Source organism: Gadus chalcogrammus, chromosome 12 (assembly GCF_026213295.1).
Source record: "Gadus chalcogrammus isolate NIFS_2021 chromosome 12, NIFS_Gcha_1.0, whole genome shotgun sequence".
Taxonomy (NCBI): Eukaryota; Metazoa; Chordata; class Actinopteri; order Gadiformes; family Gadidae; genus Gadus; species Gadus chalcogrammus.
Window position 1 is genome coordinate 19,377,985 of NC_079423.1, and position 26,464 is coordinate 19,404,448.

The window sequence follows — 26,464 nt, forward strand, 5'->3', positions numbered from 1 at the left end:
GGTGTGTGAACCGCTGAGAAGGTTGCTGGACAAAGAGGTGCCGTGGCACTGGTTTCCCAAACATGATGCTGCTATGAAGGAGATCAAGACGCTGGTCACGGCGGTGCCAGTACTACGTTATTACGATGTCAGCAAGCCAGTCACCATACAGAGTGACTCCAGTCAGACCGGGTTGGGCTGCTGCCTGCTTCAAGGGGGGCAGCCGGTCGCGTTCGCCTCCCGAGCGCTAAACCAGACGGAGCAAAACTATGCACAGATTGAGAAGGAGTGCTTGAGCATCGTATTCGCTTGTCAACGCTTCCACTACTACCTATATGGGAGGGGCGATGTGACTGCAGAGACCGACCACCGCCCGCTAGTGTCAATCTTCTCCAAGCCCCTTCTCAGTGCACCAAAGCGCCTGCAGAGCATGCTCCTCACACTTCAGAACTACTGCCTCACAGTGGTGTACAAGCCAGGCCCTGAAATGTACATAAGTGACACACTCAGCAGGGCTCCCACCCCACCACAGAGAATGGACATTCAGTACAGACGTGAAATGGTCTGCAGCATGCAGCAGGAGCAGTGTGACACAGCAGCCATTCAGCAAGCAGACTACCTCAACGTCACTTGCCAACGCCTTGCACAGATACGGAAACACACAGAGGAGGATGTGTGCCTTCAAACACTGAAGTCGGTCGTGCTGGGCGGATGGCCAGAACACAAAGAGGAGAGCCCCATGGCCATCAGAGATTACTGGGCCATCAGAGATGAGATAAGCGCACAGGACGGTGTGCTTTTTAGGAGCCAGCGAGTCATCATTCCGAAATCTATGCGCCCAGAGATGCTGAGACGGATCCACTACAACCACGTGGGGGGTGAGGCTTGTTTCAGACAGGCCCGCGATACTCTCTACTGGCCAAACATGCAGGGAGAAATCAAAGACTATGTACGACAGTGTTCAGTGTGTAACGAGTATGCACACGAGCAACAGAAGGAGACTATGATGTCACACCCGCTCCCCACACGTCCCTGGCAGCTGGTGAGCATGGACCTTTTCAGCTACGCAAGGCAGGATTTCCTGCTCATGGTCGATCACTATTCTGACTTCTGGGAGATCGATCTACTTCCAGACCTGTCTGCTGGTACGGCCATCAGAAGGTGCAAAGCGCAGTTTGCAAGGTACGGCATCCCTGACCGGGTCATTTCAGACTGTGGAGGTCAGTTTGACTGTGGAGAGTTTCGGGTGTTTGCGAGGGAGTGGGGCTTCGAACATGTCATGTCCTCCCCGAGACACCCAAAGGCTAATGGCAAGGCAGAGTCTGCAGTGAAGATTGCGAAGAGCCTATGCAGAAAAGCAGACCGTGCCGACGAGGACCCCTGGAAGGCCTTTCTGCACTGGAGGAACACGCCCACTGAGGGCATGCACAGCAGCCCAGCACAGCGACTGATGTCACGGAGGCTGAGAACTCTTCTCCCTGTGGCCGACCAGCTGCTAGAGCCTCAGGTCACCACTGGGGTCACAGACAGGCTGAGAGTGAAGCGTCAAGCAACGAAGCTGACTTACGACAGATCTGCGAGGGATCTGCCGGAGCTGAACGTCGGCCAGCCCATCAGGATGAAACCACTCCCAGGTGACAGGACGGGCCGATGGAGGAGAGGTGTATGCTTACAGCAGGTGGGACCGCGGTCCTATCTCGTCAACGTGGAGGGAACCGCGTATCGTCGCAACAGGATCGATCTCCGACCAGCAGAGGTTGCCCCCCCACAGCCAGCAGCTCACGAAGAACGGCCACCTGAGCAGCCTGTGGACGCGGGTGCAGCTGACGGGGGCCATGCAGGTGGGGGCAATGCAGAGGAAGTCGTCAGCAGCCCTGCGACGTCTCCAAGGTTATCAGCCCTGAGGTCACCGCCATCTCCCTCACGGGCTGTGTCCACACCATGCCGTGCGTTACAGGGCCGGGCCTGCTCCCGGAGCGGGAGGCATATTAAGCCTCCAGACAGACTTGACCTTTAGGTCATACACTGAGCTGAGACTGACACACACACACAGACACACACACATGCGGGACAGTGGTTTATTGTTTTAAAAAAAAAAAGAAAAAAGAAAAAATGGTTACTTTGAATGTTCTTATTCGGTTGTTTTGTGCATGCTTTGATACTGCTATTTTGTGGTTATAGTTCTGCAAAGGTCCTGGTTCATATTGACTTACTGTCTCGTCTTTATACACTATTTCTATTGCACTATTTTGATATGTGGATATGAGCACTAATGTTCTAATGACTGATACTATCCATGTTATTGTTATGTATTTTGTTATACTAAAGAAAGGGAGATGTTGTAGGCTAATGTTATGCAAGCCGACAGCTCCCCCTAGTGGGCTTGTGTGTGTATGGACTCGGGCAGTCAACACGTGCCAGTCTTGTTATGTGACAACGCGTTCAATACATGCCTAAGAGACTCAGCCTGACTCCGTGTATTCTTCCATGCAAATACACTTGCAACAGATATCTCTGTCAATTTCAATGCAAACGTGTTACTAAGCTCACCGTAGCGTTATAGGGCCAACTCCACCATTTGGAAGTGATCAAAAAGTTATTCTAACGCTCTGAAAAGCATTTTGCGCTCATAAACAAGAAATGTTGATATCTCTGTCAATTTCAATGCAAACGTATTACTAAGCTCACCACAGGGTTATAGGGCCATTACTCCACCATTTGGAAGTAGTTTTGAGCAAAATCAACAATGTAAGGTCAAAGACACATTGTTGGCCAAAAAGTGATTCTAGCGCTCTGAAAAGCATTTTGCGCTCATAAAAACAAGAAATGTTGATATCTCTGTCAATTTCAATGCAAAGGTGTTACTAAGCTCACCACAGGGTTATAGGGCCATTACTCCACCATTTGGAAGTAGTTTTGAGCAAAATCAACAATGTAAGGTCAAAAACACATTGTTGGCCAAGAAGTGATTCTAGCGCTCTGAAAAGCATTTTGCGCTCATAAAAATAAGACATGTTGATATCTCTGTCAATTTCAATGCAAACGTGTTACTAAGCTTACCAAAGGGTTGAAGGGCCAAACTCCACCATTTGGAAGTGATCAAAAAGTGATTCTAACGCTCTGAAAAGCATTTTGCGCTCATAAACAAGAAATGTTGATATCTCTGTCAATTTCAATGCAAACGTGTTACTAAGCTCACCGTAGCGTTATAGGGCCAACTCCACCATTTGGAAGTGATCAAAAAGTGATTCTAACGCTCTGAAAAGCATTTTGCGCTCATAAACAAGAGATGTTGATATCTCTGTCAATTTCAATGCAAACGTGTTACTAAGCTCACCGTAGCGTTATAGGGCCAACTCCACCATTTGGAAGTGATCAAAAAGTGATTCTAACGCTCTGAAAAGCATTTTGGGCTCATAAACAAGAAATGTTGATATCTCTGTCAATTTCAATGCAAACGTGTTACTAAGCTCACCACAGTGTTATAGGGCCATTACTCCACCATTTGGAAGTAGTTTTGAGCAAAATCAACAATGTAAGGTCAAAAACACATTGTAGGCCAAAAAGTGATTCTAGCGCTCTGAAAAGCATTTTGCGCTCATAAAAATAAGACATGTTGATATCTCTGTCAATTTCAATGCAAACGTGTTACTAAGCTTACCAAAGGGTTGAAGGGCCAAACTCCACCATTTGGAAGTGATCAAAAAGTGATTCTAACGCTCTGAAAAGCATTTTGCGCTCATAAAAACAAGAAATGTTGATATCTCTGTCAATTTCAATGCAAACGTGTTACTAAGCTCACCACAGGGTTATAGGGCCATTACTCCACCATTTGGAAGTAGTTTTGAGCAAAATCAACAATGTAAGGTCAAAGACACATTGTTGGCCAAAAAGTGATTCTGGCGCTCTGAAAAGCATTTTGCGCTCATAAAAACAAGAAATGTTGATATCTCTGTCAATTTCAATGCAAACGTGTTACTAAGCTCACCGTAGCGTTATAGGGCCAACTCCACCATTTGGAAGTGATCAAAAAGTGATTCTAACGCTCTGAAAAGCATTTTGCGCTCATAAACAAGAAATGTTGATATCTCTGTCAATTTCAATGCAAACGTATTACTAAGCTCACCACAGGGTTATAGGGCCATTACTCCACCATTTGGAAGTAGTTTTGAGCAAAATCAACAATGTAAGGTCAAAGACACATTGTTGGCCAAAAAGTGATTCTAGCGCTCTGAAAAGCATTTTGCGCTCATAAAAACAAGAAATGTTGATATCTCTGTCAATTTCAATGCAAAGGTGTTACTAAGCTCACCACAGGGTTATAGGGCCATTACTCCACCATTTGGAAGTAGTTTTGAGCAAAATCAACAATGTAAGGTCAAAAACACATTGTTGGCCAAGAAGTGATTCTAGCGCTCTGAAAAGCATTTTGCGCTCATAAAAATAAGACATGTTGATATCTTTGTCAATTTCAATGCAAACGTGTTACTAAGCTTACCAAAGGGTTGAAGGGCCAAACTCCACCATTTGGAAGTGATCAAAAAGTGATTCTAACGCTCTGAAAAGCATTTTGCGCTCATAAACAAGAAATGTTGATATCTCTGTCAATTTCAATGCAAACGTGTTACTAAGCTCACCGTAGCGTTATAGGGCCAACTCCACCATTTGGAAGTGATCAAAAAATGATTCTAACTCTCTGAAAAGCATTTTGCGCTCATAAACAAGAAATGTTGATATCTCTATCAATTTCAATGCAAACGTGTTACTAAGCTCACCACAGGGTTATAGGGCCATTACTCCACCATTTGGAAGTAGTTTTGAGAAAAATCAACAATGTAAGGTCAAAGACACATTGTTGGCCAAAAAGTGAATCTAGCGCTCTGAAAAGCATTTTGCGCTCATAAAAACAAGAAATGTTGATATCTCTGTCAATTTCAATGCAAACGTGTTACTAAGCTCACCGTAGCGTTATAGGGCCAACTCCACCATTTGGAAGTGATCAAAAAGTTATTCTAACGCTCTGAAAAGCATTTTGCGCTCATAAACAAGAAATGTTGATATCTCTGTCAATTTCAATGCAAACGTGTTACTAAGCTCACCGTAGCGTTATAGGGCCAACTCCACCATTTGGAAGTGATCAAAAAGTGATTCTAACGCTCTGAAAAGCATTTTGCGCTCATAAACAAGAGATGTTGATATCTCTGTCAATTTCAATGCAAACGTGTTACTACGCTCACCGTAGCGTTATAGGGCCAACTCCACCATTTGGAAGTGATCAAAAAGTGATTCTAACGCTCTGAAAAGCATTTTGCGCTCATAAACAAGAAATGTTGATATCTCTGTCAATTTCAATGCAAACGTGTTACTAAGCTCACCACAGTGTTATAGGGCCATTACTCCACCATTTGGAAGTAGTTTTGAGCAAAATCAACAATGTAAGGTCAAAAACACATTGTAGGCCAAAAAGTGATTCTAGCGCTCTGAAAAGCATTTTGCGCTCATAAAAACAAGAAATGTTGATATCTCTGTCAATTTCAATGCAAACGTGTTACTAAGCTCACCGTAGCGTTATAGGGCCAACTCCACCATTTGGAAGTGATCAAAAAGTGATTCTAACGCTCTGAAAAGCATTTTGCGCTCATAAACAAGAAATGTTGATATCTCTGTCAATTTCAATGCAAACGTATTACTAAGCTCACCACAGGGTTATAGGGCCATTACTCCACCATTTGGAAGTAGTTTTGAGCAAAATCAACAATGTAAGGTCAAAGACACATTGTTGGCCAAAAAGTGATTCTGGCGCTCTGAAAAGCATTTTGCGCTCATAAAAACAAGAAATGTTGATATCTCTGTCAATTTCAATGCAAACGTGTTACTAAGCTCACCGTAGCGTTATAGGGCCAACTCCACCATTTGGAAGTGATCAAAAAGTGATTCTAACGCTCTGAAAAGCATTTTGCGCTCATAAACAAGAAATGTTGATATCTCTGTCAATTTCAATGCAAACGTATTACTAAGCTCACCACAGGGTTATAGGGCCATTACTCCACCATTTGGAAGTAGTTTTGAGCAAAATCAACAATGTAAGGTCAAAGACACATTGTTGGCCAAAAAGTGATTCTAGCGCTCTGAAAAGCATTTTGCGCTCATAAAAACAAGAAATGTTGATATCTCTGTCAATTTCAATGCAAAGGTGTTACTAAGCTCACCACAGGGTTATAGGGCCATTACTCCACCATTTGGAAGTAGTTTTGAGCAAAATCAACAATGTAAGGTCAAAAACACATTGTTGGCCAAGAAGTGATTCTAGCGCTCTGAAAAGCATTTTGCGCTCATAAAAATAAGACATGTTGATATCTTTGTCAATTTCAATGCAAACGTGTTACTAAGCTCACCGTAGCGTTATAGGGCCAACTCCACCATTTGGAAGTGATCAAAAAATGATTCTAACTCTCTGAAAAGCATTTTGCGCTCATAAACAAGAAATGTTGATATCTCTATCAATTTCAATGCAAACGTGTTACTAAGCTCACCACAGGGTTATAGGGCCATTACTCCACCATTTGGAAGTAGTTTTGAGAAAAATCAACAATGTAAGGTCAAAGACACATTGTTGGCCAAAAAGTGAATCTAGCGCTCTGAAAAGCATTTTGCGCTCATAAAAACAAGAAATGTTGATATTGTTGTAGGCTAATGTTATGCAAGCCGACAGCTCCCCCTAGTGGGCTTGTGTGTGTATGGACTCGGGCAGTCAACACGTGCCAGTCTTGTTATGTGACAACGCGTTCAATACATGCCTAAGAGACTCAGCCTGACTCCGTGTATTCTTCCATGCAAATACACTTGCAACATGGTGTCAGAAGTTGTTTTGGAACCCAGGGAACATCCTAAGTTGCCTGTTAATGTTACAGAGTGCGTTTAATGGTTTTGCTAGACGTAGGCCTAGTTAGAAGTTTCAGTTAGCCTGTTAGCGTTAGCGCCGCGTGGGGAAGATGGCTTCAAACATTCCGCCACCGGAGCCCATGAAGATGACTGGGGATCTTCACTGCCACTGGGCTAGCTTTCGTTCAGAGTTTGAGGATTATCTGCTTGCAACCGGGATCGACAAGGCAGAGAAGCCGGTGCAGGCCGCAACGCTCAGGAGGCTGATGGGGAAGGATTGCCACCATGTTTACAAGCACAATCTGGGACTCACGGAGGAAGAGCAGAAAGACGCAGGTGCGATACTCGACAAACTAGGGCAATACTTCACACCCAGCAAAAATGTGATCTTTGAGAGGTATGTTTTTGGAAACCTTAAACAAGAGGATGGGGAGTCAGTGGATGCTTTTGTCACAAGACTGAGAGAGAAAGCTGCCACATGTGAATATGGAGCTTTAAGAGATGAGCTCATAAGGGACAGGCTTGTTCTGGGAATAACTGATGAAGGCGCCAGACGACGCATGCTAAGAGAAAAGGACCTTAAGTTGGAGGGGGCTATTGACATTGTCCGTGCAGTGGAGGTGTTGGACAATAAGTTAAAATCCATGTCACTTAGCAGCTCTGTGCCTGGGGAGAGCATCAATGTAGCATATGGACAGCGACCAGGACGGAGACCTACAGGCAGGCCATCCGAGTCCGCCAGCACGTCAGCACAGCCACAGAGAGGCACAGGTGGATGCAAGTACTGTGGCACACCACACAGACGGGGGCGAGACCTGTGCCCCGCATTTGGAAAGACATGTCGCTTGTGCGGCACTGCTAATCACTTTGCCAAAGTATGCATGAAAGGAGGCCAGCAAGCACGTCAGTTGAACGCTGTGGATGACCCGCCGCTGGGGGACCCGGAGGACTACGGCCGCGATGAGAGAGATGTGTACACGGCGGAGAGCTTGGGGGCTGTGAACACTCAAAGGAAAAAGTGGTTTGTAAACCTGCCACTCCACAGAGGGGTCCAGAGGTGCCAGCTTGACTCTGGAGCCACCTGCAACGTGATGAGCATGAAAGACAAGATGAGACTGGCACCTAAAGCTCCTCTTCAGAAAAGTCTTGCCAGACTGAGGCTTTACAACAGTGAGTGGATGAGCTCAATTGGCGTGTACAGCACACAGTGTGTCATCAGGGGCAAGACACACAGACTGGATTTTGAGGTTGTGTGTACCAGCCAGAAGCCTTTGCTTTCAGGGGAGACATGCGAGAGACTTGGCCTGATGCGTTTCACCATTCCCGAAGAGCTGAACAAAGTGGAGCACTGCAAGGCAGGTGAGCTGACCAGAGACTGTCTTATTAACACTTACAATGACGTGTTCACCAGCCCAGTCGAGTCACTGCCGGGTGATATTCACTTCGTGTTGGACAGCACTGTTGTGCCCGTACAGTGCGCACCAAGGAATGTCCCGGTGGCCCTCAAGGCGGCTGTTAAGGCGCAGCTGGACCAGTACGAAAAGGATGGACACTTAACCACAGTCACTGAGCCCACAGACTGGATAAGCAATCTAGTCATAGTGAAGAAGCCAGACAAATTGAGGCTTTGCATCGACCCTAAGCCCCTTAACCGAGCCCTGAAGAGGTCCCATTACCTCATGCCCACTTTAGATGACGTGCTATACAAGCTGCCAAAGGCACGCGTCTTCACCCTGGTGGATGCGCGCGACGCATTCCTGCAGTGTCGCCTGGATGAGGAGAGCAGCCTGATGACAACGTTCTGGACGCCGTGGGGTAGAAAGCGATGGCTGAAGCTCCCTTTCGGTGTGTCAGTCGCACCGGAGCTATATCAGAGGAAACAACATGAGCTGCTGGCCGGTTTGAAAGGGATTGAGCCTATAGCGGATGACATCCTTGTGGTCGGCTGTGGGGTCACAGAGGAGGAGGCTGTACAGGACCACGACGCAAACCTCATTGCTCTCATGGAAAGATGCAGGGAAGTGAAGCTGAGGCTGAGCATAAAGAAGCTGCAGTTTCGTGTGAGGGAGGTCCGCTTCCACGGCCACGTACTGTCGGCGGAGGGCCTCAAAGCTGACCCCGAGAAGGTCAGGGCGGTCCTCGACATGCCAAACCCCACGGATGCAAAGGGCGTTCAGCGGTGTGTCGGCTTCGTCAACTACTTATCGAGGTTCATGCCCCGCTTATCAGAGGTGTGTGAACCGCTGAGAAGGTTGCTGGACAAAGAGGTGCCGTGGCACTGGTTTCCCAAACATGATGCTGCTATGAAGGAGATCAAGACGCTGGTCACGGCGGTGCCAGTACTACGTTATTACGATGTCAGCAAGCCAGTCACCATACAGAGTGACTCCAGTCAGACCGGGTTGGGCTGCTGCCTGCTTCAAGGGGGGCAGCCGGTCGCGTTCGCCTCCCGAGCGCTAAACCAGACGGAGCAAAACTATGCACAGATTGAGAAGGAGTGCTTGAGCATCGTATTCGCTTGTCAACGCTTCCACTACTACCTATATGGGAGGGGCGATGTGACTGCAGAGACCGACCACCGCCCGCTAGTGTCAATCTTCTCCAAGCCCCTTCTCAGTGCACCAAAGCGCCTGCAGAGCATGCTCCTCACACTTCAGAACTACTGCCTCACAGTGGTGTACAAGCCAGGCCCTGAAATGTACATAAGTGACACACTCAGCAGGGCTCCCACCCCACCACAGAGAATGGACATTCAGTACAGACGTGAAATGGTCTGCAGCATGCAGCAGGAGCAGTGTGACACAGCAGCCATTCAGCAAGCAGACTACCTCAACGTCACTTGCCAACGCCTTGCACAGATACGGAAACACACAGAGGAGGATGTGTGCCTTCAAACACTGAAGTCGGTCGTGCTGGGCGGATGGCCAGAACACAAAGAGGAGAGCCCCATGGCCATCAGAGATTACTGGGCCATCAGAGATGAGATAAGCGCACAGGACGGTGTGCTTTTTAGGAGCCAGCGAGTCATCATTCCGAAATCTATGCGCCCAGAGATGCTGAGACGGATCCACTACAACCACGTGGGGGGTGAGGCTTGTTTCAGACAGGCCCGCGATACTCTCTACTGGCCAAACATGCAGGGAGAAATCAAAGACTATGTACGACAGTGTTCAGTGTGTAACGAGTATGCACACGAGCAACAGAAGGAGACTATGATGTCACACCCGCTCCCCACACGTCCCTGGCAGCTGGTGAGCATGGACCTTTTCAGCTACGCAAGGCAGGATTTCCTGCTCATGGTCGATCACTATTCTGACTTCTGGGAGATCGATCTACTTCCAGACCTGTCTGCTGGTACGGCCATCAGAAGGTGCAAAGCGCAGTTTGCAAGGTACGGCATCCCTGACCGGGTCATTTCAGACTGTGGAGGTCAGTTTGACTGTGGAGAGTTTCGGGTGTTTGCGAGGGAGTGGGGCTTCGAACATGTCATGTCCTCCCCGAGACACCCAAAGGCTAATGGCAAGGCAGAGTCTGCAGTGAAGATTGCGAAGAGCCTATGCAGAAAAGCAGACCGTGCCGACGAGGACCCCTGGAAGGCCTTTCTGCACTGGAGGAACACGCCCACTGAGGGCATGCACAGCAGCCCAGCACAGCGACTGATGTCACGGAGGCTGAGAACTCTTCTCCCTGTGGCCGACCAGCTGCTAGAGCCTCAGGTCACCACTGGGGTCACAGACAGGCTGAGAGTGAAGCGTCAAGCAACGAAGCTGACTTACGACAGATCTGCGAGGGATCTGCCGGAGCTGAACGTCGGCCAGCCCATCAGGATGAAACCACTCCCAGGTGACAGGACGGGCCGATGGAGGAGAGGTGTATGCTTACAGCAGGTGGGACCGCGGTCCTATCTCGTCAACGTGGAGGGAACCGCGTATCGTCGCAACAGGATCGATCTCCGACCAGCAGAGGTTGCCCCCCCACAGCCAGCAGCTCACGAAGAACGGCCACCTGAGCAGCCTGTGGACGCGGGTGCAGCTGACGGGGGCCATGCAGGTGGGGGCAATGCAGAGGAAGTCGTCAGCAGCCCTGCGACGTCTCCAAGGTTATCAGCCCTGAGGTCACCGCCATCTCCCTCACGGGCTGTGTCCACACCATGCCGTGCGTTACAGGGCCGGGCCTGCTCCCGGAGCGGGAGGCATATTAAGCCTCCAGACAGACTTGACCTTTAGGTCATACACTGAGCTGAGACTGACACACACACACAGACACACACACATGCGGGACAGTGGTTTATTGTTTTAAAAAAAAAAAGAAAAAAGAAAAAATGGTTACTTTGAATGTTCTTATTCGGTTGTTTTGTGCATGCTTTGATACTGCTATTTTGTGGTTATAGTTCTGCAAAGGTCCTGGTTCATATTGACTTACTGTCTCGTCTTTATACACTATTTCTATTGCACTATTTTGATATGTGGATATGAGCACTAATGTTCTAATGACTGATACTATCCATGTTATTGTTATGTATTTTGTTATACTAAAGAAAGGGAGATGTTGTAGGCTAATGTTATGCAAGCCGACAGCTCCCCCTAGTGGGCTTGTGTGTGTATGGACTCGGGCAGTCAACACGTGCCAGTCTTGTTATGTGACAACGCGTTCAATACATGCCTAAGAGACTCAGCCTGACTCCGTGTATTCTTCCATGCAAATACACTTGCAACAGATATCTCTGTCAATTTCAATGCAAACGTGTTACTAAGCTCACCGTAGCGTTATAGGGCCAACTCCACCATTTGGAAGTGATCAAAAAGTTATTCTAACGCTCTGAAAAGCATTTTGCGCTCATAAACAAGAAATGTTGATATCTCTGTCAATTTCAATGCAAACGTATTACTAAGCTCACCACAGGGTTATAGGGCCATTACTCCACCATTTGGAAGTAGTTTTGAGCAAAATCAACAATGTAAGGTCAAAGACACATTGTTGGCCAAAAAGTGATTCTAGCGCTCTGAAAAGCATTTTGCGCTCATAAAAACAAGAAATGTTGATATCTCTGTCAATTTCAATGCAAAGGTGTTACTAAGCTCACCACAGGGTTATAGGGCCATTACTCCACCATTTGGAAGTAGTTTTGAGCAAAATCAACAATGTAAGGTCAAAAACACATTGTTGGCCAAGAAGTGATTCTAGCGCTCTGAAAAGCATTTTGCGCTCATAAAAATAAGACATGTTGATATCTCTGTCAATTTCAATGCAAACGTGTTACTAAGCTTACCAAAGGGTTGAAGGGCCAAACTCCACCATTTGGAAGTGATCAAAAAGTGATTCTAACGCTCTGAAAAGCATTTTGCGCTCATAAACAAGAAATGTTGATATCTCTGTCAATTTCAATGCAAACGTGTTACTAAGCTCACCGTAGCGTTATAGGGCCAACTCCACCATTTGGAAGTGATCAAAAAGTGATTCTAACGCTCTGAAAAGCATTTTGCGCTCATAAACAAGAGATGTTGATATCTCTGTCAATTTCAATGCAAACGTGTTACTAAGCTCACCGTAGCGTTATAGGGCCAACTCCACCATTTGGAAGTGATCAAAAAGTGATTCTAACGCTCTGAAAAGCATTTTGCGCTCATAAACAAGAAATGTTGATATCTCTGTCAATTTCAATGCAAACGTGTTACTAAGCTCACCACAGTGTTATAGGGCCATTACTCCACCATTTGGAAGTAGTTTTGAGCAAAATCAACAATGTAAGGTCAAAAACACATTGTAGGCCAAAAAGTGATTCTAGCGCTCTGAAAAGCATTTTGCGCTCATAAAAATAAGACATGTTGATATCTCTGTCAATTTCAATGCAAACGTGTTACTAAGCTTACCAAAGGGTTGAAGGGCCAAACTCCACCATTTGGAAGTGATCAAAAAGTGATTCTAACGCTCTGAAAAGCATTTTGCGCTCATAAAAACAAGAAATGTTGATATCTCTGTCAATTTCAATGCAAACGTGTTACTAAGCTCACCACAGGGTTATAGGGCCATTACTCCACCATTTGGAAGTAGTTTTGAGCAAAATCAACAATGTAAGGTCAAAAACACATTGTTCGCCAAAAAGTGATTCTAGCGCTCTGAAAAGCATTTTGCGCTCATAAAAACAAGAAATGTTGATATCTCTGTCAATTTCAATGCAAACGTGTTACTAAGCTCACCACAGGGTTATAGGGCCATTACTCCACCATTTGGAAGTAGTTTTGAGCAAAATCAACAATGTAAGGTCAAAAACACATTGTTGGCCAAAAAGTGATTCTAGCGCTCTGAAAAGCATTTTGCGCTCATAAAAACAAGAAATGTTGATATCTCTGTCAATTTCAATGCAAACGTGTTACTAAGCTCACCACAGGGTTATAGGGCCATTACTCCACCATTTGGAAGTAGTTTTGAGCAAAATCAACAATGTAAGGTCAAAAACACATTGTTGGCCAAAAAGTGATTCTAGCGCTCTGAAAAGCATTTTGCGCTCATAAAAATAAGACATGTTGATATCTCTGTCAATTTCAATGCAAACGTGTTACTAAGCTCACCGTAGCGTTATAGGGCCAACTCCACCATTTGGAAGTGATCAAAAAGTTATTCTAACGCTCTGAAAAGCATTTTGCGCTCATAAACAAGAAATGTTGATATCTCTGTCAATTTCAATGCAAACGTATTACTAAGCTCACCACAGGGTTATAGGGCCATTACTCCACCATTTGGAAGTAGTTTTGAGCAAAATCAACAATATAAGGTCAAAGACACATTGTTGGCCAAAAAGTGATTCTAGCGCTCTGAAAAGCATTTTGCGCTCATAAAAATAAGACATGTTGATATCTCTGTCAATTTCAATGCAAACGTGTTACTAAGCTTACCAAAGGGTTGAAGGGCCAAACTCCACCATTTGGAAGTGATCAAAAAGTGATTCTAACGCTCTGAAAAGCATTTTGCGCTCATAAACAAGAAATGTTGATATCTCTGTCAATTTCAATGCAAACGTGTTACTAAGCTCACCGTAGCGTTATAGGGCCAACTCCACCATTTGGAAGTGATCAAAAAGTGATTCTAACGCTCTGAAAAGCATTTTGCGCTCATAAACAAGAGATGTTGATATCTCTGTCAATTTCAATGCAAACGTGTTACTAAGCTCACCGTAGCGTTATAGGGCCAACTCCACCATTTGGAAGTGATCAAAAAGTGATTCTAACGCTCTGAAAAGCATTTTGCGCTCATAAACAAGAAATGTTGATATCTCTGTCAATTTCAATGCAAACGTGTTACTAAGCTCACCACAGTGTTATAGGGCCATTACTCCACCATTTGGAAGTAGTTTTGAGCAAAATCAACAATGTAAGGTCAAAAACACATTGTAGGCCAAAAAGTGATTCTAGCGCTCTGAAAAGCATTTTGCGCTCATAAAAATAAGACATGTTGATATCTCTGTCAATTTCAATGCAAACGTGTTACTAAGCTTACCAAAGGGTTGAAGGGCCAAACTCCACCATTTGGAAGTGATCAAAAAGTGATTCTAACGCTCTGAAAAGCATTTTGCGCTCATAAAAACAAGAAATGTTGATATCTCTGTCAATTTCAATGCAAACGTGTTACTAAGCTCACCACAGGGTTATAGGGCCATTACTCCACCATTTGGAAGTAGTTTTGAGCAAAATCAACAATGTAAGGTCAAAAACACATTGTTCGCCAAAAAGTGATTCTAGCGCTCTGAAAAGCATTTTGCGCTCATAAAAATAAGACATGTTGATATCTCTGTCAATTTCAATGCAAACGTGTTACTAAGCTCACCGTAGCGTTATAGGGCCAACTCCACCATTTGGAAGTGATCAAAAAGTTATTCTAACGCTCTGAAAAGCATTTTGCGCTCATAAACAAGAAATGTTGATATCTCTGTCAATTTCAATGCAAACGTATTACTAAGCTCACCACAGGGTTATAGGGCCATTACTCCACCATTTGGAAGTAGTTTTGAGCAAAATCAACAATGTAAGGTCAAAGACACATTGTTGGCCAAAAAGTGATTCTAGCGCTCTGAAAAGCATTTTGCGCTCATAAAACAAGAAATGTTGATATCTCTGTCAATTTCAATGCAAAGGTGTTACTAAGCTCACCACAGGGTTATAGGGCCATTACTCCACCATTTGGAAGTAGTTTTGAGCAAAATCAACAATGTAAGGTCAAAAACACATTGTTGGCCAAGAAGTGATTCTAGCGCTCTGAAAAGCATTTTGCGCTCATAAAATAAGACATGTTGATATCTCTGTCAATTTCAATGCAAACGTGTTACTAAGCTTACCAAAGGGTTGAAGGGCCAAACTCCACCATTTGGAAGTGATCAAAAAGTGATTCTAACGCTCTGAAAAGCATTTTGCGCTCATAAACAAGAAATGTTGATATCTCTGTCAATTTCAATGCAAACGTGTTACTAAGCTCACCGTAGCGTTATAGGGCCAACTCCACCATTTGGAAGTGATCAAAAAGTGATTCTAACGCTCTGAAAAGCATTTTGCGCTCATAAACAAGAGATGTTGATATCTCTGTCAATTTCAATGCAAACGTGTTACTAAGCTCACCGTAGCGTTATAGGGCCAACTCCACCATTTGGAAGTGATCAAAAAGTGATTCTAACGCTCTGAAAAGCATTTTGCGCTCATAAACAAGAAATGTTGATATCTCTGTCAATTTCAATGCAAACGTGTTACTAAGCTCACCACAGTGTTATAGGGCCATTACTCCACCATTTGGAAGTAGTTTTGAGCAAAATCAACAATGTAAGGTCAAAAACACATTGTAGGCCAAAAAGTGATTCTAGCGCTCTGAAAAGCATTTTGCGCTCATAAAAATAAGACGTGTTGATATCTCTGTCAATTTCAATGCAAACGTGTTACTAAGCTTACCAAAGGGTTGAAGGGCCAAACTCCACCATTTGGAAGTGATCAAAAAGTGATTCTAACGCTCTGAAAAGCATTTTGCGCTCATAAAAACAAGAAATGTTGATATCTCTGTCAATTTCAATGCAAACGTGTTACTAAGCTCACCACAGGGTTATAGGGCCATTACTCCACCATTTGGAAGTAGTTTTGAGCAAAATCAACAATGTAAGGTCAAAAACACATTGTTCGCCAAAAAGTGATTCTAGCGCTCTGAAAAGCATTTTGCGCTCATAAAACAAGAAATGTTGATATCTCTGTCAATTTCAATGCAAACGTGTTACTAAGCTCACCACAGGGTTATAGGGCCATTACTCCACCATTTGGAAGTAGTTTTGAGCAAAATCAACAATGTAAGGTCAAAAACACATTGTTGGCCAAAAAGTGATTCTAGCGCTCTGAAAAGCATTTTGCGCTCATAAAAACAAGAAATGTTGATATCTCTGTCAATTTCAATGCAAACGTGTTACTAAGCTCACCACAGGGTTATAGGGCCATTACTCCACCATTTGGAAGTAGTTTTGAGCAAAATCAACAATGTAAGGTCAAAAACACATTGTAGGCCAAAAAGTGATTCTAGCGCTCTAAAAGCATTTTGCGCTCATAAAATAAGACATGTTGATATCTCTGTCAATTTCAATGCAACGTGTTACTAAGCTTACCAAAGGTTGAAGGGCCAAACTCCACCATTTGGAAGTGATCAAAAAGTGATTCTAACGCTCTGAAAAGCATTTTGCGCTCATAAAAACAAGAAATGATATCTCTGTCAATTTCAATGCAAACGTGTTACTAAGCTCACCACAGGGTTATAGGGCCATTACTCCACCATTTGGAAGTAGTTTTGAGCAAAATCAACAATGTAAGGTCAAAAACACATTGTTCGCCAAAAAGTGATTCTAGCGCTCTGAAAAGATTTTGCGCTCATAAAAATAAGACATGTTTATCTGTCAATTTCAATGCAAACGTGTTACTAAGCTCACCGTAGCGTTATAGGGCCAACTCCACCATTTGGAAGTGATCAAAAAGTTATTCTAACGCTCTGAAAAGCATTTTGCGCTCATCAACAAGAAATGTTGATATCTCTGTCAATTTCAATGCAAACGTATTACTAAGCTCACCACAGGGTTATAGGGCCATTACTCCACCATTTGGAAGTAGTTTTGAGCAAAATCAACAATGTAAGGTCAAAGACACATTGTTGGCCAAAAAGTGATTCTAGCGCTCTGAAAAGCATTTTGCGCTCATAAAACAAGAAATGTTGATATCTCTGTCAATTTCAATGCAAAGGTGTTACTAAGCTCACCACAGGGTTATAGGGCCATTACTCCACCATTTGGAAGTAGTTTTGAGCAAAATCAACAATGTAAGGTCAAAAACACATTGTTGGCCAAGAAGTGATTCTAGCGCTCTGAAAAGCATTTTGCGCTCATAAAAATAAGACATGTTGATATCTCTGTCAATTTCAATGCAAACGTGTTACTAAGCTCACCACAGGGTTATAGGGCCATTACTCCACCATTTGGAAGTAGTTTTGAGCAAAATCAACAATGTAAGGTCAAAAACACATTGTTGGCCAAAAAGTGATTCTAGCGCACTGAAAAGCATTTTGCGCTCATAAAAATAAGACATGTTGATATCTCTGTCAATTTCAATGCAAACGTGTTACTAAGCTTACCAAAGGGTTGAAGGGCCAAACTCCACCATTTGGAAGTGATCAAAAAGTGATTCTAACGCTCTGAAAAGCATTTTGCGCTCATAAACAAGAAATGTTGATATCTCTGTCAATTTCAATGCAAACGTATTACTAAGCTCACCACAGGGTTATAGGGCCATTACTCCACCATTTGGAAGTAGTTTTGAGCAAAATCAACAATGTAAGGTCAAAGACACATTGTTGGCCAAAAAGTGATTCTAGCGCTCTGAAAAGCATTTTGCGCTCATAAAAACAAGAAATGTTGATATCTCTGTCAATTTCAATGCAAACGTGTTACTAAGCTCACCACAGGGTTATAGGGCCATTACTCCACCATTTGGAAGTAGTTTTGAGCAAAATCAACAATGTAAGGTCAAAGACACATTGTTGGCCAAAAAGTGATTCTAGCGCTCTGAAAAGCATTTTGCGCTCATAAAAACAAGAAATGTTGATATCTCTGTCAATTTCAATGCAAACGTGTTACTAAGCTCACCGTAGCGTTATAGGGCCAACTCCACCATTTGGAAGCGATCAAAAAGTGATTCTAACGCTCTGAAAAGCATTTTGCGCAGATAAACAAGAAATGTTGATATCTCTGTCAATTTCAATGCAAACTTATTACTAAGCTCACCACAGGGTTAAAGGGCCATTACTCCACCATTTGGAAGTAGTTTTGAGCAAAATCGACATTGTAAAGTCAAAAACACATTGTTGGTCAAAAAGTGATTCTTGCGCTCTGAAAAGCATTTTGCGCTCATAAAAACAAGAAATGTTGATATCTCTGTCAATTTCAATGCAAACGTGTTACTAAGCTCACCACAGTGTTATAGGGCCATTACTCCACCATTTGGAAGTAGTTTTGAGCAAAATCAACAATGTAAGGTCAAAAACACATTGTAGGCCAAAAAGTGATTCTAGCGCTCTGAAAAGCATTTTGCGCTCATAAAAATAAGACACGTTGATATCTCTGTCAATTTCAATGCAAACGTGTTACTAAGCTTACCAAAGGGTTGAAGGGCCAAACTCCACCATTTGGAAGTGATCAAAAAGTGATTCTAACGCTCTGAAAAGCATTTTGCGCTCATAAAAACAAGAAATGTTGATATCTCTGTCAATTTCAATGCAAACGTGTTACTAAGCTCACCACAGGGTTATAGGGCCATTACTCCACCATTTGGAAGTAGTTTTGAGCAAAATCAACAATGTAAGGTCAAAAACACATTGTTCGCCAAAAAGTGATTCTAGCGCTCTGAAAAGCATTTTGCGCTCATAAAAACAAGAAATGTTGATATCTCTGTCAATTTCAATGCAAACGTGTTACTAAGCTCACCACAGGGTTATAGGGCCATTACTCCACCATTTGGAAGTAGTTTTGAGCAAAATCAACAATGTAAGGTCAAAAACACATTGTTGGCCAAAAAGTGATTCTAGCGCTCTGAAAAGCATTTTGCGCTCATAAAAACAAGAAATGTTGATATCTCTGTCAATTTCAATGCAAACGTGTTACTAAGCTCACCACAGGGTTATAGGGCCATTACTCCACCATTTGGAAGTAGTTTTGAGCAAAATCAACAATGTAAGGTCAAAAACACATTGTTGGCCAAAAAGTGATTCTAGCGCACTGAAAAGCATTTTGCGCTCATAAAAATAAGACATGTTGATATCTCTGTCAATTTCAATGCAAACGTGTTACTAAGCTTACCAAAGGGTTGAAGGGCCAACTCCACCATTTGGAAGTGATCAAAAAGTGATTCTAACGCTCTGAAAAGCATTTTGCGCTCATAAACAAGAAATGTTGATATCTCTGTCAATTTCAATGCAAACGTATTACTAAGCTCACCACAGGGTTATAGGGCCATTACTCCACCATTTGGAAGTAGTTTTGAGCAAAATCAACAATGTAAGGTCAAAGACACATTGTTGGCCAAAAAGTGATTCTAGCGCTCTGAAAAGCATTTTGCGCTCATAAAAACAAGAAATGTTGATATCTCTGTCAATTTCAATGCAAACGTGTTACTAAGCTCACCACAGGGTTATAGGGCCATTACTCCACCATTTGGAAGTAGTTTTGAGCAAAATCAACAATGTAAGGTCAAAGACACATTGTTGGCCAAAAAGTGATTCTAGCGCTCTGAAAAGCATTTTGCGCTCATAAAAACAAGAAATGTTGATATCTCTGTCAATTTCAATGCAAACGTGTTACTAAGCTCACCGTAGCGTTATAGGGCCAACTCCACCATTTGGAAGCGATCAAAAAGTGATTCTAACGCTCTGAAAAGCATTTTGCGCAGATAAACAAGAAATGTTGATATCTCTGTCAATTTCAATGCAAACGTGTTACTAAGCTCACCACAGGGTTATAGGGCCATTACTCCACCATTTGGAAGTAGTTTTGAGCAAAATCGACAATTGTAAGGTCAAAAACACATTGTTGGTCCAAAAGTGATTCTAACGCTCTGAAAAGCATTTTGCGCTCATAAACAAGAAATGTTGATATCTCTGTCAATTTCAATGCAAACGTGTTACTAAGCTCACCGTAGCGTTATAGGGCCAACTCCACCATTTGGAAGTGATCAAAAAGTGATTCTAACGCTCTGAAAAGCATTTTGCGCTCATAAACAAGAGATGTTGATATCTCTGTCAATTTCAATGCAAACGTGTTACTAAGCTCACCGTAGCGTTATAGGGCCAACTCCACCATTTGGAAGTGATCAAAAAGTGATTCTAACGCTCTGAAAAGCATTTTGCGCTCATAAACAAGAAATGTTGATATCTCTGTCAATTTCAATGCAAACGTATTACTAAGCTCACCACAGGGTTATAGGGCCATTACTCCACCATTTGGAAGTAGTTTTGAGCAAAATCAACAATGTAAGGTCAAAGACACATTGTTGGCCAAAAAGTGATTCTAGCGCTCTGAAAAGCATTTTGCGCTCATAAAACAAGAAATGTTGATATCTCTGTCAATTTCAATGCAAAGGTGTTACTAAGCTCACCACAGGGTTATAGGGCCATTACTCCACCATTTGGAAGTAGTTTTGAGCAAAATCAACAATGTAAGGTCAAAAACACATTGTAGGCCAAAAAGTGATTCTAGCGCTCTGAAAAGCATTTTGCGCTCATAAAAATAAGACACTGTTGATATCTCTGTCAATTTCAATGCAAACGTGTTACTAAGCTTACCAAGGGTTGATTGGGCCAACTCCACCATTTGGAAGTGATCAAAAAGTGATTCTAACGCTCTGAAAAGCATTTTGCGCTCATAAAACAAGAAATGTTGATATCTCTGTCAATTTCAATGCAAACTTGCTACTAAGCTCACCAAAGGGTTATAGGGCCATACTTCACCATTTGGAGGTAGTTTTGAGCAAAATCAACAATGTAAAGTCAAAAACACATTGTTGGTCAAAAAATGATTCTTACGCTCTGAAAAGCATTTTGCGCACATAAAAACAAGAAATGTTGATATCTCTGTCAATTTCAATGCAAACGTGTTACTAAGCTCACCGTAGCGTTATAGGGCCAACTCCACCATTTGGAAGTGATCAAAAAGTGATTCTAACGCTCTGAAAAGCATTTTGCGCTCGTAAACAAGAAATGTTGATATCTCTGTCAATTTCAATGCAAACGTGTTACTAAGCTCACCACAGGGTAATAGGGCCATTACTCCACCATTTGGAAGTAGTTTTGAGCAAAATCAACAATGTAAGGTCAAAAACACATTGTTGGCCAAAAAGTGATTCTGGCGCTCTGAAAAGCATTTTGCGCTCATAAAAATAAGACATGTTGATATCTCTGTCAATTTCAATGCAAACGTGTTACTAAGCTTACCAAAGGGTTGAAGGGCCAAACTCCACCATTTGGAAGTGATCAAAAAGTGATTCTAACGCTCTGAAAAGCATTTTGCGCTCATAAACAAGAAATGTTGATATCTCTGTCAATTTCAATGCAAACGTGTTACTAAGCTCACCGTAGCGTTATAGGGCCAACTCCACCATTTGGAAGTAGTTTTGAGCAAAATCATCAATGTAAGGTCAAAAACACATTGTTGGCCAAGAAGTGATTCTAGCGCTCTGAAAAGCATTTTGCGCTCATAAAAATAAGACATGTTGATATCTCTGTCAATTTCAATGCAAACGTGTTACTAAGCTTACCAAAGGGTTGAAGGGCCAAACTCCACCATTTGGAAGTGATCAAAAAGTGATTCTAACGCTCTGAAAAGCATTTTGCGCTCATAAACAAGAAATGTTGATATCTCTGTCAATTTCAATGCAAACGTGTTACTAAGCTCACCGTAGCGTTATAGGGCCAACTCCACCATTTGGAAGTGATCAAAAAGTGATTCTAACGCTCTGAAAAGCATTTTGCGCTCATAAACAAGAGATGTTGATATCTCTGTCAATTTCAATGCAAACGTGTTACTAAGCTCACCGTAGCGATATAGGGCCAACTCCACCATTTGGAAGTGATCAAAAAGTGATTCTAACGCTCTGAAAAGCATTTTGCGCTCAAAAACAAGAAATGTTGATATCTCTGTCAATTTCAATGCAAACGTGTTACTAAGCTCACCACAGTGTTATAGGGCCATTACTCCACCATTTGGAAGTAGTTTTGAGCAAAATCAACAATGTAAGGTCAAAAACACATTGTAGGCCAAAAAGTGATTCTAGCGCTCTGAAAAGCATTTTGCGCTCATAAAGATAAGACATGTTGATATCTCTGTCAATTTCAATGCAAACGTGTTACTAAGCTTACCAAAGGGTTGAAGGGCCAAACTCCACCATTTGGAAGTGATCAAAAAGTGATTCTAACGCTCTGAAAAGCATTTTGCGCTCATAAAAACAAGAAATGTTGATATCTCTGTCAATTTCAATGCAAACGTGTTACTAAGCTCACCACAGGGTTATAGGGCCATTACTCCACCATTTGGAAGTAGTTTTGAGCAAAATCAACAATGTAAGGTCAAAAACACATTGTTGGCCAAAAAGTGATTCTAGCGCTCTGAAAAGTATTTTGCGCTCATAAAAACAAGAAATGTTGATATCACTGTCAATTTCAATGCAAACGTGTTACTAAGCTCACCACAGGGTTATAGGGCCATTACTCCACCATTTGGAAGTAGTTTTGAGCAAAATCAACAATGTAAGGTCAAAAACACATTGTTGGCCAAAAAGTGATTCTAGCGCACTGAAAAGCATTTTGCGCTCATAAAAATAAGACATGTTGATATCTCTGTCAATTTCAATGCAAACGTGTTACTAAGCTTACCAAAGGGTTGAAGGGCCAAACTCCACCATTTGGAAGTGATCAAAAAGTGATTCTAACGCTCTGAAAAGCATTTTGCGCTCATAAACAAGAAATGTTGATATCTCTGTCAATTTCAATGCAAACGTATTACTAAGCTCACCACAGGGTTATAGGGCCATTACTCCACCATTTGGAAGTAGTTTTGAGCAAAATCAACAATGTAAGGTCAAAGACACATTGTTGGCCAAAAAGTGATTCTAGCGCTCTGAAAAGCATTTTGCGCTCATAAAAACAAGAAATGTTGATATCTCTGTCAATTTCAATGCAAACGTGTTACTAAGCTCACCACAGGGTTATAGGGCCATTACTCCACCATTTGGAAGTAGTTTTGAGCAAAATCAACAATGTAAGGTCAAAAACACATTGTTGGCCAAGAAGTGATTCTAGCGCTCTGAAAAGCATTTTGCGCTCATAAAATAAGACATGTTGATATCTCTGTCAATTTCAATGCAAACGTGTTACTAAGCTTACCAAAGGGTTGAAGGGCCAAACTCCACCATTTGGAAGTGATCAAAAAGTGATTCTAACGCTCTGAAAAGCATTTTGCGCTCATAAACAAGAAATGTTGATATCTCTGTCAATTTCAATGCAAACGTGTTACTAAGCTCACCGTAGCGTTATAGGGCCAACTCCACCATTTGGAAGTGATCAAAAAGTGATTCTAACGCTCTGAAAAGCATTTTGCGCTCATAAACAAGAATGTTGATATCTCTGTCAATTTCAATGCAAACGTGTTACTAAGCTCACCGTAGCGTTATAGGGCCAACTCCACCATTTGGAAGTGATCAAAAAGTGATTCTAACGCTCTGAAAAGCATTTTGCGCTCATAAACAAGAAATGTTGATATCTCTGTCAATTTCAATGCAAACGTATTACTAAGCTCACCACAGGGTTATAGGGCCATTACTCCACCATTTGGAAGTAGTTTTGAGCAAAATCAACAATGTAAGGTCAAAAGACACATTGTTGGCCAAAAAGTGATTCTAGCGCTCTGAAAAGCATTTTGCGCTCATAAAACAAGAAATGTTGATATCTCTGTCAATTTCAATGCAAACGTGTTACTAAGCTCACCACAGGGTTATAGGGCCATTACTCCACCATTTGGAAGTAGTTTTGAGCAAAATCAACAATGTAAGGTCAAAAACACATTGTTGGCCAAAAGTGATTCTAGCGCTCTGAAAAGCATTTTGCGCTCATAAAATAAGACATGTTGATATCTCTGTCAATTTCAATGCAAACGTGTTACTAAGCTTCACCGTAAGCGTTATAGGGCCAACTCCACCATTTGGAAGTGATCAAAAAGTGATTCTAACGCTCTGAAAAGCATTTTGCGCTCATAAACAAGAAATGTTGATATCTCTGTCAATTTCAATGCAAACGTGTTACTAAGCTCACCGTAGCGTTATAGGGCCAACTCCACCATTTGGAAGTGATCAAAAAGTGATTCTAACGCTCTGAAAAGCATTTTGCGCTCATAAACAAGAAATGTTGATATCTCTGTCAATTTCAATGCAAACGTGTTACTAAGCTCACCGTAGCGTTATAGGGCCAACTCCACCATTTGGAAGTGATCAAAAAGTGATTCTAACGCTCTGAAAAGCATTTTGCGCTCATAAACAAGAAATGTTGATATCTCTGTCAATTTCAATGCAAACGTGTTACTAAGCTCACCACAGTGTTATAGGGCCATTACTCCACCATTTGGAAGTAGTTTTGAGCAAAATCAACAATGTAAGGTCAAAAACACATTGTAGGCCAAAAAGTGATTCTAGCGCTCTGAAAAGCATTTTGCGCTCATAAAAATAAGACATGTTGATATCTCTGTCAATTTCAATGCAAACGTGTTACTAAGCTTACCAAAGGGTTGAAGGGCCAAACTCCACCATTTGGAAGTGATCAAAAAGTGATTCTAACGCTCTGAAAAGCATTTTGCGCTCATAAAACAAGAAATGTTGATATCTCTGTCAATTTCAATGCAAACGTTTTACTAAGCTCACCACAGGGTTATAGGGCCATTACTCCACCATTTGGAAGTAGTTTTGAGCAAAATCAACAATGTAAGGTCAAAAACACATTGTTCGCCAAAAAGTGATTCTAGCGCTCTGAAAAGCATTTTGCGCTCATAAAAACAAGAAATGTTGATATCTCTGTCAATTTCAATGCAAACGTGTTACTAAGCTCACCACAGGGTTATAGGGCCATTACTCCACCATTTGGAAGTAGTTTTGAGCAAAATCAACAATGTAAGGTCAAAAACACATTGTTGGCCAAAAAGTGATTCTAGCGCTCTGAAAAGCATTTTGCGCTCATAAAACAAGAAATGTTGATATCTCTGTCAATTTCAATGCAAACGTGTTACTAAGCTCACCACAGGGTTATAGGGCCATTACTCCACCATTTGGAAGTAGTTTTGAGCAAAATCAACAATGTAAGGTCAAAAACACATTGTTGGCCAAAAAGTGATTCTAGCGCACTGAAAAGCATTTTGCGCTCATAAAAATAAGACATGTTGATATCTCTGTCAATTTCAATGCAAACGTGTTACTAAGCTTACCAAAGGGTTGAAGGGCCAAACTCCACCATTTGGAAGTGATCAAAAAGTGATTCTAACGCTCTGAAAAGCATTTTGCGCTCATAAACAAGAAATGTTGATATCTCTGTCAATTTCAATGCAAACGTATTACTAAGCTCACCACAGGGTTATAGGGCCATTACTCCACCATTTGGAAGTAGTTTTGAGCAAAATCAACAATGTAAGGTCAAAGACACATTGTTGGCCAAAAAGTGATTCTAGCGCTCTGAAAAGCATTTTGCGCTCATAAAAACAAGAAATGTTGATATCTCTGTCAATTTCAATGCAAACGTGTTACTAAGCTCACCACAGGGTTATAGGGCCATTACTCCACCATTTGGAAGTAGTTTTGAGCAAAATCAACAATGTAAGGTCAAAGACACATTGTTGGCCAAAAAGTGATTCTAGCGCTCTGAAAAGCATTTTGCGCTCATAAAACAAGAAATGTTGATATCTCTGTCAATTTCAATGCAAACGTGTTACTAAGCTCACCGTAGCGTTATAGGGCCAACTCCACCATTTGGAAGCGATCAAAAAGTGATTCTAACGCTCTGAAAAGCATTTTGCGCAGATAAACAAGAAATGTTGATATCTCTGTCAATTTCAATGCAAACTTATTACTAAGCTCACCACAGGGTTAAAGGGCCATTACTCCACCATTTGGAAGTAGTTTTGAGCAAAATCGACATTGTAAAGTCAAAAACACATTGTTGTTCAAAAAGTGATTCTAACGCTCTGAAAAGCATTTTGCGCTCATAAACAAGAAATGTTGATATCTCTGTCAATTTCAATGCAAACGTGTTACTAAGCTCACCGTAGCGTTATAGGGCCAACTCCACCATTTGGAAGTGATCAAAAAGTGATTCTAACGCTCTGAAAAGCATTTTGCGCTCAAAAACAAGAGATGTTGATATCTCTGTCAATTTCAATGCAAACGTGTTACTAAGCTCACCGTAGCGTTATAGGGCCAACTCCACCATTTGGAAGTGATCAAAAAGTGATTCTAACGCTCTGAAAAGCATTTTGCGCTCATAAACAAGAAATGTTGATATCTCTGTCAATTTCAAT